Here is a 19,266-nt window from a genome sequence, read left to right as displayed (position 1 = left end):
CCCTAGAGGCAATAATAAAATGGTTATTATCATATTTCCTTGTTCATGATAATCGTCTTTCGTTCATGCTATAATTGTATTAACAGGAAACAGTAATACATGTGTGAATGAATAGATCACAATGTGTCTCTAGCAAGCCTCTAGTTAGCTAGCTCGTTAGTCAATAGATGATCATGGTTTCCTGATCATGGACATTGGATGTCATTGATAACGGGATCACATCATTGGGAGAATGATGTGGTGGACAAGACCCAATCCTAAGCCTAGCACTAGATCGTATTGTTCGTATGCTAATGCTTTTCTAATGTCAAGTATCTTTTCCTTCGACCGTGAGATTGTGCAACTCCCGGATACCGTAGGAGTGCTTTGGGTGTATCAAACGTCACAACGTAACTGGGTGACTATAAAGGTGCACTACGGGTACCTCCGAAAGTGTCTGTTGGGTTGGCACGAATCGAGATCGGGATTTGTCACTCCGTGTGACGGAGAGGTATCTCTGGGCCCACTCGGTAGAACATCATCATGAGCTCAATGTGACTAAGGAGTTAGTCACACGATGACGTGCTACGGAACGAGTAAAGAGACTTACCGGTAACGAGATTGAACAAGGTATAGGTATACCGACGATCGAATCTCGGGCAAGTTCTATACCAACAGACAAAGGGAATCGTATACGGGATTGATTGAATCCTTGACATCGTGGTTCATCCGATGAGATCATCGTGGAGCTAGTGGGAGCCACCATGGGTATCCAGACCCCGCTGCTGGTTATTGGCCAGAGAGGTGTCTCGGTCATGTCTGCCTGTCTCCCGAACCCGTAGGGTCTACACACTTAAGGTTCGATGACGCTAGGGTTATAGGAAATTGTTATACGAGATTACCGAAAGTTGTTCGGAGTCCCGGATGAGATCCCGGACGTCACGAGGAGCTCCGGAATGGTCCGGAGGTAAAGATTGATATATAGGACGGATGGTTTCGGACACCGGAAGTGTTTCGGGCATCACCGGTAACGTACCGGGACCACCGGGACCACCGGAGGTGGTCCCGGGGGACCACCGAAGGGGGTCTGCGACCCCATGAGGTAAGATGGGCTAAGTGGGGGTGGGAACCAGCCCCTAGTTGGGCTGGTGCGCCTCCCCACTCAGCCCATGGCGCAGGGGAAAGAAAAAGAGGGGGGAACCCTAACTTAGGTGGGCCTTAGGCCCACCAGAGGGGTGCGCCACCCCCTCCTCCCCATCTGGCCGCCACACCCCCCATCTGGGAGGGCTGCCGCACCCCCTAGGGTGGGAACCCTAGGGGTGGCACCCCCTCTCCCCTTCCCCTATATATAGTGGGCACTTTTGGCCTTTGGAGGACACAGTTTTCCCTCTCCCTCGGCGCAACCATGCACTTCTTCCTCCTCCTCTCTGCCGGCGCTTGGCGAAGCCCTGCCGGGAGACCTCGTCTCTCCACCAACACCACGCCGTCGTGTTGCTGGTCTTCTTCCCCAACCTCTCCCTCCTCCTTGCTGGATCAAGGTGCGGGAGACGTCACCGGGCTGCACGTGTGTTGAACGCGGAGGTGCCCTTGTTCGGCACTAGATCGGAATCGCTGCGAGTACGACTCCATCAACCGCGTTCTAGCAACGCTTCCGCTTAGCGATCTTCAAAGGTACGAAGATGCTCTTACCCCTCTCTCGTTGCTGGTCTCTCCATAGGAAGATCTGAACATGTGTAGGAAAATTTTTGAATTTATGCTACGTCACCCAAAAAATAGTGCCCTGGTTCTCCACACTTGTAGCATATCACCTGGTTGGCACGTGGTGCAGCATTGCTAGCTGGACCACCATAAGCTTTTGCTGGAGGGTTGGCCTGATTCGTCTGAGGCACCACGTAGGACGGCTTCGGAGTGTATCTTGGCGGCAGGGAACTGTTTGGAACCCACAACCTGCGTTTTGGAAACGCGGAACCAGAAGATGAGCCAAAGTCACAGGAGTGCTTCCTTGTGGCTTCGAAGTCAGTATGACCAGTCTCCGCACTGATCGCCTTGTTAACCAGGGCTTGAAAGCTTGCACACTCATGGAGGCGCAGGTCATGACGGAGCTCAGGGCTCAGACCCTTACGGAATCTTGCTTGCTTCTTGGCGTCAGTAGACACCTCCTGTGTTGCATAGCGGGAGAGGTTACCGAACTCGCGGCTATAGGCATCCACAGACAACTTGCCCTGAGTGAAGGCACAGAACTCCTCTCTGTTTCTGTCCATCAGGCCCTCTGGAATATGGTGCAGACAGAAAGCTGCACTGAAATCTGCCCATGTGGCCACTGGTTCAGCGGGACGCATAGCTTCAACATTCTCCCACCACAGATTGGCGGGTCCTTCCAGGAAATACGCCGCAAAGGTCACCTTGTCAGCCTCAGACACATTCGCAGAGCGAATCTTGCGTGAGATGCTGCACAGCCAGTCATCAGCGTCGAGGGGATCGACGGAATGATGAAACTTTGGAGGATTCAGCTTCACAAAGTCATTGAGGGACACTGCAACATTCCTAGGCTGTCGAGCCGTATTCTGCTCAATACGCTCTAGCAGTCGATTGGTCTCCCTTTTATTTCTTTCTGCCTCAAGCATCACTTCTACGAGAGAAGGCGGGTGAGGCAGGTCTTCCTGCGATGCTTGACTACCCTCACCTTGCTCATGAGCAGGGGCACGGTTCAACCTGGTGAACACCATCCTGACAAACAAACTCATAGCTTAGACCAATATCATATCAATACTAGCTATGGATTAAGAATGTACTGAACACACGGAATGCGGAAATGAATATCCGAACAGCATGGTAACAAGCAACTGCTATATATACACCATGGTTTATACACACCCTTACATAGTTCAGTACACCCTTAACCGAAGAGCAAACTACTAGAATTGTGAAACTACTCATCAGAGGCTTACAAGCTTCCTATACATTATTTATCTAGGCCTCCGGAATTCATTTCACAGTACAACCATATTTCACAAGTCACGCAGAACTATGAACGTACGGCTACTACCATACTATCCTTCCGCTCACAGCTCAGGCATCCGCATAGAACATCTCATAGAGATTACCTCCATGACCTAGAAGCTCAATTTGCGGATCAGGAAACACTCTAGCCTAAGATCCCTGGGATCCATAAGGACACGGATGTGGCCTTGGTCCCTTGACTGGTGGTAAGAGGGGTCCCCGAAGAGGTGTGACTCCTCCTATAGCTGGCCAGTCAACGTGGGCCGAAAGATGGGTCCTAACAGGGTTCAACATCTCCATCTCTCCATACCCTGTCTGGACTACCGGTGCCAGCTGCGTCAAAATTGTCCACAGACGGGCACGGGTGTCATAAAGCTCCATGCGGAGAGCACGAGCATCTCTGTCTCTGTTCTCTAGCATCTCAACAGTGGACTGCAGAAGTGCATCCTCCATAGAAGAATCAAAATAGACTCCACTGAGGTATCCCTCTTCACCAGACTGAGAGGCCGGAACATAGCAGAACTCTGAATTCTGCAGCAGTGCATGTCTCGCTCTCATAATGGTCAGCATTGAATAGGCAGCATCCTGTACTGCCATGTCAACGGTGACCCCCAACCCATAGGACCAATGGATTGGCTTCTCAGCTCCAGGGTAATCTGGAAATACCCTAACAGTGCAGATGTACTAGCTCTGGTTGAAGTCTCGGTACTGTTCCTCCACTGTGTACTCGGGGTACCAGCGGTAACCGCACACCGACATCACCCTGACCAGCATGGCCGTATGACCCGCTACATCAATGCACCTGGTCAGACGTACCACCTGACGAGAAGGACGGCCAGGCATCTGTAAATAGAGAGTAATGCAAAAGCATTAGAGCTCCAAACGCAAAATTGGGCAGCATAACGGCTGTAAATGCTCAAAAACAAATTTTGAGACAACCCAAAAATGGAATAGCGTAACCACTCAACTATCAAGTTCAACTCTCTGATCATCAAACTTACTTCATGCTTCCTAGGAATAAAAGAAACCCAATATCTCTTGACCCGTAGTCCTATAATCTACCGATCAGAAACACGAGCCTAGGAGAAGATGAGTAACCTAGTCCTTAATTCCCGCAGAAAAGACGAGGATGACCAGAATAGAATAACTTGAGAAGAGAACAAGAGTCTTACGTTCCCTTCCACAAACAATTCCCTTATATATAAGTAAAGCAATTCTAGACTCAACTTCGACCAGTTTGGCTTAGTAATCCTACAGTCAGTCAGGCTCTGATACCAACGCTATCGGGACCCCGGTCCTAAGCCATAGGAATCCAGCCTGTAACACATCGCATCCCTTTGCGGTCTCACGCACGGTTAACTCCACGACTGCAGCCTTACCTTAGCCGGGACCGTTTGCGTCTTTTGACTCACGTATGCGATAGTGTCGCTAGCAATCCAATGTCGAAGAACCCGGATCGACATGTCTAGTTATAAACCAAAGTGGCAGTACCGCACAAGGACAGGCATACATGACCCAACAAAGCAGGTGTCGGTCATCAGCGAATGTAGACGAGTCGTAGCAAGCTACAAGGACTCCATTACATCGCGTGACATATCCCCAAAGAGGACAGACACTGCAGCTAAGAAGGACACATGCCGGTCAACCAATGTGTCCGGAGCAGTAGCGAACTACCAAGGCTCATTGGATCACAAAGGGGCATTTCCTTGTAAGGAGTGCTACTAAAGTTCACGACTAGGTATTCGAACCCCATACATATCAAGTAAGACACACGTACGCATGGCATACCGATATGTATAGATACATCGATGGCATCACAACATAACCATAAACATACAAGCTTTATTTAAGAGGCTCGGAAGAGCCACACACATAATATTACACATTAAGGGTCTCACGACCCGTAATAGCAGTCATACAATTACAAGCCAGCGGAAGAGTTATAAACTGTCTGGGTACAGATAGGGCAACTAGAAGGCACATGGCCTGACTATACTACAGAGCCGACGTAGGGCCAGATCGTAGCTGGGACACCAGCTACTCGTCGTCGTCGATGTCTACGAAGAACCCTCCATTAGGGTCATTAGCAACCTCTGCCACATTTATTAAGCAAACATGAGTACGAATGTACTTAGCAAGACTTTAGGAGAATTAACTACTCATGCAAGGTATCAAAAGGTATTGTGGGGTTTCATGAGGGAAGCCAGCATTTGACTCGTGGCTAGACAACTTGCATTTTTTAAATAATTTTGACAACTTGATTTCTCGCACACGAGTCCACTAACACCACAACAATACACTATCGTGGAATCATTCCGTCTCCGTACGGAAATGCCGTCCACGACACTCACACTTATCTTGGCAATTTTATGAGTAGCCATTGGAGTTATCTATGAACAACATATGTCTCCAAGTAGTCCATATCCGCGGACGCGGCTATTCGAATAGATCATAACCCTGCAGGGGTGTACTTCGTCACACACGCTCTCGCCACTTATTGCCATGTGCACGTCATGCACCTCGGCAACCTTCAAGCGGAAGCCCAGCGAGGGAGTCGGCCACGACCGTTAACCACACTAGTACCTAGTCCAGGTTTATCGCTTATCTGAGAGTAACCCGTACGGAAGTCCTGCCGAGGTTTCCGACACGGCCTCAAATGATGTGCGCAGGGTTCCCAAGCCCACCATCCGGGTGCCACTTGGTACACCGTGCCACTGCCTACCGCATCACGGCCCACCTCTCAGGTCAGCACCATGCACGGCCTCCAGCAATACTATAAACACCAGAAACTACTTGCAACTCCTGGACCGAGTACTACGCGATTAATAGGCCGAGCGGGGTCATATTTCAGGGCCCAGCATGTGGTAGTATCTAGTCTTGGATTACATACACAGAACTCAGTTCCTAAGGACGGTTCCAATGAAACAACCCGCCATGTACTCCTACACGGCCTTTCACCGGTACCTTTACCAACTCAAGTTCAACACACAACCTTTGCTCACCAAACACATTCCACAATTCTGTTAATCTCCCAGATGACAGACCATACACAACTCTAAGCATAGCATGCATAGCAGGATAAGGCACATCACAGCTCAAGCAACTACCAGGTATGCTAGGTTGCAAGGTTTGGCTATTTACTGTGACAAGGTTAAGTCATGTAAAGGAAGTGGGTTCAACTATCGTGGCAAAAGCAGTTGAAGCATTTGATCCTAATGCAGTAATAAGTGCAGGAGCAAGAACATGGGAATTATCGGGATGATCAAAAGGGTTGCTTGCCTTGTTGCTCAGAGGAGGAACGATATCCGTCGGACGGATATTCGGTGGAATCCGGGGGTGCGGAGCCTACCGAAATGAATGGCAACATTCAATAACAATCATATGCACTCAAAATGATGCATGAGCATGGCATGAGAATGCAAGGTGATAAGTTATTATTTTCAACATGTATTGGGTTTAGAGTTGATTTGAATCACATTCGAATAGCAATTCAAACGGGGTATTCTCGGATACCGGTTTTAATTGATTCGACTTGATGCTCAGATCAACCTAATGTTAACATGCATGAAAGTCATGTTATGGTACTGGTTTATATCTAGGGCAGTGTGTGATCATTGCATTTATAATGAAATTTGGATATCTTTGCAAATTCCATTTAAAAAGTAAATATAAGAATTGAATTATTCCTTATTCCACAATTAGGGTTCTGTAACTTTTTCAAACATAGTTGAAAATAGCATAATCAGAATCCTTGAATTTTTCTGATACTTATTCATATATAAATTATTTTCATTGGAGTTACAGATTAATTTCTATGATTTTTACAAGTTTTAGCAATTTCCTGAATTAGTTTTATACTGGAAATTCCATTTACTACATCAGGCTGACGTCAGCAGGTCAGCCGACCTTTGCAGGTCAAACCTGACAGGGGGCCCCACTGGTCAGCCTCTCTGGGACTAATCCCGCGCTGACCGGCCCCTAATTGGGGTTTGACCAGGCGTGGGGCCCTCTGTCAGCGACTCAGAGGAGGGCGATTAGGCCCTAATGGCCGGCCACGTCGACGGCCACCGGAGGGTGGTCGCCGGCGACCAAACCCGCGGCGGAGGGCTCGTCGGAGGCGGCCTAGACGGCGCTGCACCGCACGAAAACGCATGCGGTTGGCAGCTAAAGCAAGCTCGCGAAGTGGCCGATCTGGCAGGACCAACTGGGGAGGCTAGGGTCGCCGGAAGATGCGTCGGCGACGAGCCGGAGCGGCGGCCGAAGCTCGGGCGTCGTCGGGGGCTTTGAATCAGAGGGATCCACGCTTAGATCTTAGCTGCTACGGCATCTACGCGTCGTCCTGGAGCTGCTGGTGCCCTCGGAAGGACGAGCTGATCAACGGAGGGCTACCGGCGACGAGCGGCAGCGGCGGGGCTCGTCGGGCTCCGGTGAAACTAGGGCTAGAGGAGGGGATCGACGGGGAAAGCTTAGGGAAAACCACCGCATGCTCACAGGGAGTGCAGAGAAGAGCTCAGACGGCTCGGGGAAGGCCTCGGGGCGACGAATCGACGGGAGAGGTCCGGCGGCCGGAGGAAGAAGACGACGGCGTTGCGGGCGTTGCAGGGCTCGAGGGGACTTCGGCTTCTGCAGAGACGACCAGGGCGACGAGGCGGAGCTAATGGCGCGCTCGCGGAGGAGATCCTATGGCCAGGGGCACGGCCAGCTCGAGCTCGCTCGGCTCTAATGGCGGCAGCAGGGAGGGGGAGGAGATCCGGGCGGAGGGGAAGAACCGAGGCGGGGAATGGATAGGAGAGGCTCTGGGGAGCTTATCCCCGTCGTCGCCAGCGCGAACCGGCGGCCAGGCAGGCACGCAGGTGCGTGGCCGCGCCGGAGGAGGCAGCGGCCACCTCCTGCTGCCTACTGGCGCGGGGAAGGGGACGAGCGGCGAGATGGGCTGGGCCTGGCTTGGGCGTTAGGTAAGCCTTTTCCTTTTTCTTCTGCTTTTGTTTTTTCTGTTTTGCTATTTATTGCTTTGCTAATTATTTCAGCTCCAAAACAAAAATTAAAAACTAATTTTGACCTCCTGAAATATTTGTTATAATATCCCCACTCATTTCCAAGACTTTCAACATTTTTGGAAAATTATAGTTTCTGATTTCAAATTTTGAAATTGAAACCAGTGGCTTTTGCATTTATTTAAAATGCTTAAAGTGTCAAGAAAATAGTTTTCTCTAATGCTCATTTACTTTCATGATTTATCAGAAAGTTTGAACATTTCTTGAGGCCATTTTGGGTTCATTGATTTTGAACTAGTTGAATTTTCCTTTAATTGAAAGGGTGGCTAGGGTTTAGAGTTTTTCCTTTGCCACTGGTTGTTTTTGTTGGAACTTCTTGGATGCAAATGCAAAGAAGACATGAGCACAATGCTATCTAGCTTAAGGTTTAGGGATGTGACAACTCACCCCCACTCAAAAGAATCTCGTCCCGAGATTTAGAAGTCGTCGGGAATAACGCAGGATACTCAAGTCGGAGACGATCCTCTCTTTCCCAAGTTGCCTCCTTTTCAGAATGATTTGACCATTGAACTTTAAGAAACTTGAGGTTTCGACGTCGAGTGGTACGCTCAGCTTGATCAAGAATACGCACGGGGTATTCTCGGTAAGAAAGGTTATCTTGGAGATCAAGCGTTTCGTGGTCCACTTCACGGATAGGATCCGAAAAGCAACGCCTGACTTGCGAGACGTGGAAAACATCATGAACTTTGGAAAGATGCGGAGGAAGTTCCAACTGGTAGGCAACTTCTCCTCGTTTGGCAAGAATGCGAAAAGGTCCAATGTAACGAGGAGCCAACTTGCCCTTGATACCGAAACGATGGGTACCCTTCAAAGGTGTAACCCGAAGATAAGCCTTCTCGTCAACTTCAAAGGTCACAGCTTTATGATGACGATCATATTGGCTCTTTTGACGAGACTGGGCTGTTTTCAACTTTTCACGAATAATGCGAACCTGCTCTTCTGCATCCTGGATCATGTCCGGGCCAAAGAGTTGCCTCTCTCCGGTCTCTGACCAATTAAGAGGTGTTCGACATCTTCATCCATAGAGAACTTCAAAAGGGGCTTTGCCCAAGCTTGATTGATAACTATTGTTATAAGCGAATTCGGCGAATGGAAGGCACTTCTCCCAATTCATACCGAACGAAATAACACAAGCTCGGAGCATATCTTCTAGGATTTGATTCACTCTTTCTACTTGACCACTTGACTGGGGATGGAAAGCAGTGCTAAAAGATAAGTGAGTCCCCATGGCATTCTGAAAACTTTGCCAGAAGCGAGAAGTAAAGATACTTCCACGGTCCGAGTTAATTTCCAGGGGAACACCATGAAGAGACACTATTCGAGAGATATATAACTCCGCTAGCAGGCTAGATGTTATACTTTCACGATCAGGAAGAAAATGAGCCACTTTGGAAAGACGGTCAATGACCACAAAGATAGCATTGTTTCCTTTCTTGGTCTTGGGAAATCCGGTAATGAAATCCCTGCTAACTTTATCCCATTTCCATTCAGGAATAGCTAAAGGTTGAAGGGTGCCAGCAGGCCTTTGATGTTCTGCCTTAACTCGACGACAAATGTCGCAGTTAGCAACAAACTCAGCAATTTCTCTCGTCATCCTAGTCCACCAGAACCTCTGGCGTAGGTCCTGATACATCGTAGTACTACCGGGATGAATGGTGAGAGGAGAATCATGAGCCTCCTTAAGGATTAACTGCCTTAGATGTGGGTTCTTAGGAACCACTAAACGATTCTGGAAGAACACCACACCTTGATCATTCATGGAAAATTCTTTAGCGTTTCCGTTAAAAATATTCTCCTTGATCCGTGATATACCCTTGTCACGCTTTTGGCCAGCTATAATTTGATCCTTAAGAGTAGGCTTCGCCACCAGGGTAGAAAGGAATCCTTGAGGAACGATATGAAGATTCAACTTCCGAAAGTCCTCATGGAGAAGTGGTTGACCTTGTTGTAGCATCAAATTGTTACAATAAGATTTACGACTTAGTGCATCGGCCATAACATTGGCCTTCCCCGGGGTGTAAGTTATCCCTAAGTCGTAATCCGAGATCAACTCAACCCACCGTCTTTGCCTGAGATTCAAATCCGGCTGGGTGAAGATATATTTCAGACTTTGGTGATCAGTGAATATTTCGCAACGATTACCCAAAAGGTAATGTCGCCAGGTTTTTAGTGCATGGACCACAGCTGCAAGCTCAAGGTCATGTGTGGGATAATTATCCTCATGTGGACGCAACTGTCGAGATGCGTATGCGATCACATGACGATCTTGCATGAGAATGCAACCTAATCCCTGTCGCGAGGCGTCGCAATAGATAACAAAGTCCTTAGAAAAATCTGGTGGTAGCAACACAGGTGCGGAAGTCAGGCGTATTTTCAGTTCCTGAAAACTATGCTCACACTGTGGTGTCCACTCGAACTTTTTATCCTTCTTGAGGAGTTCAGTCAGAGGCTTTGCAACCTTGGAGAAATTCTCGACGAAGCGGCGACAATAGCTCGCTAGACCAAGAAAACTCCTAACTTGCTTAACCGGTTCAGGTTGAGTCCAATCAAGGACAGCTTGAACTCTCTCGCGATTGACAGCAATACCCTTACCAGAGATTACGTGGCCTAGATAGGTCACTTCTGGTAACCAGAATTCACATTTGGAAAATTTGGCATAAAGGCGATGTTCTCGAAGTTTCATCAATACAAGCCTTAGATGCTCGGCATGTTCTTGTTTATTCTTTGAGTAGATGAGAATATCATCGAGGTATACTACGACGAATTTATCCAAATACTCCATAAAGATTGAATTCATCAGTCGAGAGAAGGTGGCTGGGGCATTGGTTAAACCGAAGGACATAACGGTGTACTCATATTGGCCATAACGAGTAACAAAAGCCGTTTTTGGAATGTCCCCGTTCTTAATCTTGATTTGATGGTATCCCAACCTCAAATCCATTTTGGAGAAGACTGAGGATCCAGCGAGCTGATCGTACAGATCGTTGATCCTGGGGAGCGGATACTTGTTCTTTATGGTGACCAGGTTAACTGGTCGGTAATCTACAACCATCCAATCCATTCCGTCTTTCTTCTTGACAAAGAGGACGGGACAAGCCCAAGGAGAAGAGCTAGGACGAATGAAACCTTTGCTCAAGGCCTCATCTAATTGCTTCTTAAGTTCGGCTAGCGCCAGGGGTGGCATCTTATAAGGTCTTCTGGCTATTGGGACAGTTCCCGGAACAAGATCTATCACAAACTCTACATCTCTGTCAGGTGGAATTCCTGGCAGTTCCTCTGGGAAAACATCCGGGAAGTCACGGACTACCGGAATGTCTTCAAGTTCCGGAAGAGGGTTGGCATTTAAGGAGTAGAGCTGGCATTTGGCAACTCGAGTAGAGACATTTACTATCTCACCCGAGGGATGGGTAAGCTGGACATTTCTAGATTGAGTATCAATCTTGGCATAGTGAGCTGACATCCAGTCCATGCCCAAGATGATATTAATATCCGAAGATTTCAATGCTATCAATGAGGCTAGAAAAACTAGCCTGTCTACTAGAATTTCATTATCATAGGTTATCCTAGAGGTTTGCCATTTACTACCAGGGGTTTGGACAACCAATGGGATTGGCATATCACAAAATGACATGTTATGCAACTGTGCATAACTTTCTGAAATGAAGGAATGAGAAGACCCAGTGTCAAAGAGAACGGACGCTGGGTGATGATTAACAAGAAGCGTACCCAGCATGACGTCGGGATCCTCTGTAGCTTCTTCTGCTGACACATAGTTCACACGGCCACGTGCAGGAGTTGGCTTCACATAAAACGCCTTGCCCGACTTGGCCTGCCCGACGGACTTTCCGGGTTGCTTGGCACCCACATTCTGAGGACACTCACGGGAATAATGCCCTGGTGCTCCACACTTGTAGCATATCACCTGGTTGGCACGTGGTGCAGCATTGCCAGCTGGACCACCATAAGCTTTTGCTGGAGGGTTGGCCTGATTCGTCTGAGGCGCCACATAGGATGGCCTCGGAGTGTATCTTGGCGGCAGAGAACTGTTTGGAACCCACAGCCTGCGTTTTGGAAACGCGGAACCAGAAGACGAGCCAAAGTCACGGGAGTGCTTCCTTGTGGCTTCGAAGTCGGTATGACCAGTCTCCGCACTGATCGCTTTGTTGACCAGGGCTTGAAAGCTTGCACACTCATGGAGGCGCAGATCTCGACGGAGCTCAGGGCTCAGACCCTTACGGAATCTTGCTTGCTTCTTGGCGTCAGTAGACACCTCCTCTGTTGCATAGCGGGCAAGGTTACCGAACTCGCGGCTATAGGTATCCACAGACAACTTGCCCTGGGTGAAGGCACATAACTCCTCTCTCTTTCTATCCATCAGACCCTCTGGAATATGGTGCAGACGAAAAGCTGCACTGAAGTCTGCCCATGTGGCCACTGGTTCAGCGGGACGCATAGCTTCAAAATTCTCCCACCACAGATTGGCGGGTCCCTCCAGGAAATACGTCGCGAAGGTCACCTTGTCGGCTTCAGATACATTTGCCGAGCGAATCTTGCGTGAGATGCTGCATAGCCAGTCATCAGCGTCGAGGGGATCGACGGAATGATGAAACTTTGGAGGATTCAGCTTCACAAAGTCATTGAGGGATACTGCAGCATTCCTAGGCTGTCGAGCCGTATTCTGCTCAATACGCTCTAGCAGTCGGTTGGTCTCCCTTTTGTTTCTTTCTGCCTCAAGCATCACTTCTACCAGAGAAGGTGGGTGAGGCAGGTCTTCCTGCGACGCTTGACTACCCTCACCTTGCTCATGAGCTGGGGCACGGTTCAACCTGGTGAACACCATCCTGACAAACAAACTCATAGCTTAGACCAATATCATAACATTACTAGCTATGGATTAAGAATGTACTGAACACACGGAATGCGGAAATGAATATCCGAACAACATGGTAACAAGCAACTGCTATATATACACCATGGTTCATACACACCCTTACATAGTTCAGTACAAACTTACTCGAAGAGCAAACTACTGAAATGGTGGAACTACTCATCAGAGGCTTACAAGCTTCCTATACATTATTTATCTAGGCCTCCGGAATTCGTTTCACATTACTACCATACTCCACAAGTCACACAGGACTGTGAACGTACGGCTACTACCATACTATCCTTCCGCTCACAGCTCAGGCATCCGCATAGAACATCTCATAGAGATTACCTCCATGACCTGGAAGCTCAACCTGCGGATCAGGAAACACTCTAGCCTGAGATCCCTGGGATCCATAAGGACACGGATGTTGGTCCCCTGACTGGTGGTAAGAGGGGTCCCCGACGAGGTGTGACTCCTCCTATAGCTGGCCAGTCAACATGGGCCGGAAGATGGGTCCTAACAGGGTTCAGCATCTCCATCTCTCCATACCCTGTCTGGACTACCGGTGCCAGCTGCGTCAAAGCTGTCCACAGACGGGCACGGGTAGCGTAAAGCTCCATGCGGAGAGCACGAGCATCCCTGTCTCTGTTCTCTAGCATCTCAACAGTGGTCTGCAGAAGTGGATCCTCCATAGATGAATCAAAATAGACTCCACTGAGGTATCCCTCTTCGCCAGACTGAGAGGCCGGAACATAGCAGAACTCTGAATTCTGCAGCAGTGCATGTCTCGCTCTCATAATAGTCAGCATTGAATAGGCAGCATCTTGTACTGCCATGTCAACAGTGACTCCCAACCCATAGGACCAATGGATTGGCTTCTCCGCTCCAGGGTAGTCTGGAAATACCCTAACAGTGCAGATGTACTGGCTCTGGTTGAAGTCTCGGTACTGTTCCTCCACTGTGTACTCGGGGTACCAGCGGTAACCGCACACCGACATCATCCTGACCAGCATGGCCGTATGACCCGGTACATCAATGCACCTGGTCAGACGTACCACCAGACGAGAAGGACGGCCAGGCATCTGTAAATAGAGAGTAATGCAAAAAAAAGCATTAGAGCTCTGAATCCAAAATTGGGCAGCATAACGGCTGTAAATGCTCAAAAACAAATTTTGAGACAACCCAAAAATGAAATAGCGTCACCACTCAACTATCAAGTTCAACTCTCTGATCATCAAACTTACTTCCTGCTTCCTAGGAATAAAGGAAACCCAATATCTCTCGACCCGTAGTCCTATAAGCTACCGATCAGGAACACGAGCCTAGGAGAAGATTAGTAACCTAGTCCTTAATTCCCGCAGAAAAGACGAGGATGACCAGAATAGAATAACTTGAGAAGAGAACAAGAGTCTTACGTTCCCTTCCACAAACAATTCCCTTATATATAACTAAGAAATTCTAGACTCAACTTCGACCAGTTTGGCTTAGTAATCCTACAGTCAGTCAGGCTCTGATACCAACGCTGTCGGGACCCCGATCCTAAGCCATAGGAATCCAGCCTGTAACGCATCGCATCCCTTTGTGGTCTCACGCACGGTTAACTCCACGGCTGCAGCCTTACCTTAGCCGGGACCGTTTGCGTCTTTTGACTCACGTATGCGATAGTGTCGCTAGCATTCCAACGTCAAAGAACCCGGATCGACATGTCTAGTCATAAGCCAAAGTGGCAGTTCCGCACAAGGACAGGCATACATGACCCAACAAAGCAGGTGTCGGTCATCAACGAACGTAGACGAGTCGTAGCAAGCTACAAGGACTCCATTACGTCGCGTGACATTTCCCCAAAGGGGACAGACACAGCAGCTAAGAAGGACACATGCCGGTCAACCAATGTGTCCGGAGCAGTAGCGAACTACCAAGGCTCGCTGGATCACAACGGGGCATTTCCTTGTAGGGAGTGCTACTAAAGTTCACGACTAGGTATTCGAACCCCATACATATCAAGTAAGACACACGTATGCATGGCATACCGATATGTATAGATACATCGATGGCATCACAACATAACCATAAACATACAAACTTTATTTAGGAGGCTCGGAAGAGCCACACACATAATATTACACATCAAGGGTCTCGCGACCCATAATAGCAGTCATACAATACAAGCCAGCGGAAGAATTATAAACTGTCTGGGTACAAACAGAGCAACTAGAAGGCACATGGCCTGACTATACTACAGAGCCGACGTAGGGCCAGATCGTAGCTGGGACACCAGCTACTCGTCGTCGTCGATGTCTACGAAGAACCCTTCGTTAGGGTCATTAGCAACCTCTGCAACATTATTAAGAAAACATGAGTACGAAGGTACTCAGCAAGACTTTAGGATGGCTAACTACTCATGCAAGGTATCAAGAAGGTATTGTGGGGTTTCATGCAGAAAGCCAGCATTTGACTCGTGGCTAGACAACTTGCTTTTTGAAATTAGTTTTGACAATTAGATTTCTCGCACACGAGTCCACTAACACCACAACAATACCCTATCGTGGAATCATTCCGTCTCCATACGGAAATGCCGTCCACGAAACTCACGCTTATCTTGACAATTTTATGAGTAGCCATTGAAGTTATCTATGAACAACATATGTCTCCAAGTAGTCCATATCCGCGGACGCGGCTATTCGAATAGATCATAACCCTGCAGGGCTGTACTTCGTCACACACGCTTCCGCCACTTATCGCCATGTGCACGTCATGCACCTCGGCAACCTTCAAGCGGAAGCCCAGCGAGGGAGTCGGCCACGACCGTTAACCACATTAGTACTTAGTCCAGGTTTATCGCCTATCTGAGAGTAACCCGTACGGAAGTCCGGCCGAGGTTTCCGCCACGTCCTCAAACGATGTGCGCAGGGTTCCCAAGCCCACCATCCGGGTGCCACTTGGTACACCGTGCCACTGCCTACCGCATCACGGTCCACCTCTCAGGTCAGCACCATGCACGGCCTCCAGCATTACTATAAACACCAGAAACTACTTGCAACTCCTGAACCGAGTACTACGCGATTAATAGGCCGAGCGGGGTCATATTTCAGGGCCCATCATGTGGTAGTATCTAGTCTTGGATTACATACACGGAACTCAGTTACTAAAGACGGTTCCAATGAAACAACCCGCCATGTACTCCTACACAGCCTTTCACCGGTACCTTTACAAAATCAAGTTCAACACACGACCTTTGCTTACCGAACACATTCCACATTTCTGTTCATCTCCCAGATGACAGACCATACACAACTCTAAGCATAGCATGCATAGCAGGATAAGGCACATCATAGCTCAAGCAACTACCAGGTATGCTAGGTTGCAAGGTTCGGCTATTTACTGTGACAAGGTTAAGTCATGCAAAGGAAGTGGGTTCAACTATCATGGCAAAAGCAGTTGAAGCAGTTGATCTTAATGCATTAAATAGGTGCAGGAGCAAGAACATAGGTGTTATCGGGATGATCAAAAGGGGTGCTTGCCTTGTTGCTCAGAGGAGGAACGATATCCGTCGGACGGATATTCCGTGGAATCCGGGGGTGCGGAGCCTACCGAAATGAACGGCAACATTCAATAACAATCATATGCAATCAAAATGATGCATGAGCATGGCATGAGAATGCAAAGTGATAAGTTATTATAATTAAAATGTTTTAGGTTTAGAGTTGATTTGAATCACATTCGAATAGCAATTCAAACGGGTATTTTCGGATACCGGTTTAATTGATTCGACCTGATGCTCAGATCAACCTAATGTTAACATGCATGAAATGTCATGTTATGGTACTGGTTTATATCTAGGGCAGTGTGTGATCATTGCATTTATAATGAAATTTGGATATCTTTGCAAATTCCATTTATAAAGTGATTAAAGAATTGAATTATTCCTTATTTCACAATTTAGGGTTCTGTAACTTTTTCAAACATAGCTGGAAATAGCATAATCAGAATCCTTGAATTTTTCTGATACTTATTCATATATAAATTATTTTCATTGGAGTTACAGATTAATTTCTATGATTTTTGCAATTTTTAGCAATTTCCTGAATTATTTTTATACTGGAAATTCCATTTACTGCATCAGGCTGACGTCAGCAGGTCAGCCGACCTGTGCAGGTCAAACCTGACATGGGGGCCCCACTGGTCAGTCTCTCTGGGACTAATCCCGCGCTGACCGGCCCCTAATTGGGGTTTGACCAGGCGTGGGGCCCTCTGTCAGCGACTCAGAGGAGGGCGATTAGGCCCTAATGGCCGGCCACGTCGACGACCACCGGAGGGTGGTCGCAGGCGACCAAACCCGCGGCGGAGGGCTCGCCGGAGGCGGCCTAGACGGCGCTGCACCGCACGAAAACGCACGCGGTTGGCAGCTAAAGCAAGCTCGCGAAGTGGCTGATCTGGCAGGACCAACTGGGGAGGCTAGGGTCGCCGGAAGAGGCGTCGGCGACGAGCCGGAGCGGCGGCCGAAGCTCGGGCGTCGTCGGGGGCTTTGAATCAGAGGGATCCACGCTTAGATCTTAGCTTCTACGGCATCTACGCGTCGTCCTGGAGCTGCTGGTGCCCTCGGAAGGACGAGCTGATCAACGGAGGGCTACCGGCGACGAGCGGCAGCGGCGGGGCTCGTCGGGCTCCGGTGAAACTAGGGCTAGAGGAGGGGATCGACGGGGAAAGCTTAGGGAAAACCACCACATGCTCACAGGGAGTGCAGAGAAGAGCTCAGACGGCTCGGGGAAGGCCTGGGGGCGACGAATCGACGGGAGAGGTCCGGCGGCCGGAGGAAGAAGACGACGGCGTTGCGGGCGTTGCAGGGCTCGAGGGGACTTCGGCTTCTGCAAAGACGACCAGGGCGACGAGGCGGAGCTAATAGCGTGCTCGCGGAGGAGATCCTATGGTCAGGGGCACGGCCAGCTCGAGCTCGAGCTCGGCTCTAATGGCGGCAGCAGGGAGGGGGAGGAGATCCAGGCGGTGGGGAAGAACCGAGGCGGGGAATGGATAGGGGAGGCTCTGGGGAGCTTATCCCCGTCGTCGCCAGCGCGAACCGGCGGCCAGGCAGGCACGCAGGTGCGTGGCCGCGCCGGAGGAGGCAGCGGCCACCTCCTGCTGCCTACTGGCGCGGGGAAGGGGACGAGCGGCGAGATGGGCTGGGCCTGGCTTGGGCGTTAGGTAAGCCTTTTCCTTTTTCTTCTGCTTTTGTTTTTTCTGTTTTGCTATTTATTGCTTTGCTAATTATTTCAGCTCCAAAACAAAAATTAAAAATTAATTTTGACCTCCTGAAATATTTGTTATAATATCCCCACTCATTTCCAAGACTTTCAACATTTTTGGAAAATTATAGTTTCTGATTTCAAATTTTGAAATTGAAACCAGTGGCTTTTGCATTTATTTAAAATGCTTAAAGTGTCAAGAAAATAGTTTTCTCTAATGCTCATTTACTTTCATGATTTATCAGAAAGTTTGAACATTTCTTGAGGCCATTTTGGGTTCATTGATTTTGAACTAGTTGAATTTTCCTTTAATTGAAAGGGTGGCTAGGGTTTAGAGTTTTTCCTTTTCCACTGGTTGTTTTTGTTGGAACTTCTTGGATGCAAATGCAAAGAAGACATGAGCACAATGCTATCTAGCTTAAGGTTTAGGGATGTGACAGCTAACTATTGTTTTGCTAATTATTTCAGCTCCAACAAAAAGTAAAAACTATTTTAGACCTCCTGAAATATTGTTATAACATTCCCAACCATTTCCAAAGTTTTCAACATTTTTGGAAATTTATAGATTCTGATTTCAAATTTAAAACTTGAAACCAGTAGCCTTTTGCATTTATTTAAAATGCTTAAAGTGTCAAGAAAATAGTTTTCTCCAATGCTCATTTACTTTCATGATTTATCAGAAAGTTTGAACATTTCTTGAGGCCATTTTGGGTTCATTGATTTGAACTAGTTTGAGATTTTCTTTAATTGAAATAGTGGCTAGGGTTTTGAGTTTTTCCTTTGCCACTTTGTTGTTTTTGTTGAAACTTCTTAGATGCAAATGCAAAGAAGACATGAGCACAAGACTAACTTGCTTGAGGGTTAGGGATGTGACAATACATGAATTGTATGAGAAAATGGACAAAATCTACCAACATTCCAATTCCAGCAGAACAACCCGAGGGACGCACAAAGTAATGTACGGATCAGATCAGATAACCATGTAGTTACAAACGGCGAAATGCATCCATCCGGAGCGGATGCTCCACACACCTAGCTCGTTATCGTCGCATATGAGGAGGGATTATCGCACGACGTTGTCGTGTGGAACGATCTTTATCTACAAACCCTCTAGATGAGATAG

The sequence above is a fragment of the Hordeum vulgare genome, chromosome 3H (assembly GCF_904849725.1).
Source record: "Hordeum vulgare subsp. vulgare chromosome 3H, MorexV3_pseudomolecules_assembly, whole genome shotgun sequence".
Classification (NCBI taxonomy): Eukaryota; Viridiplantae; Streptophyta; class Magnoliopsida; order Poales; family Poaceae; genus Hordeum; species Hordeum vulgare.
Note: the sequence above shows the minus strand (reverse complement) of the source record.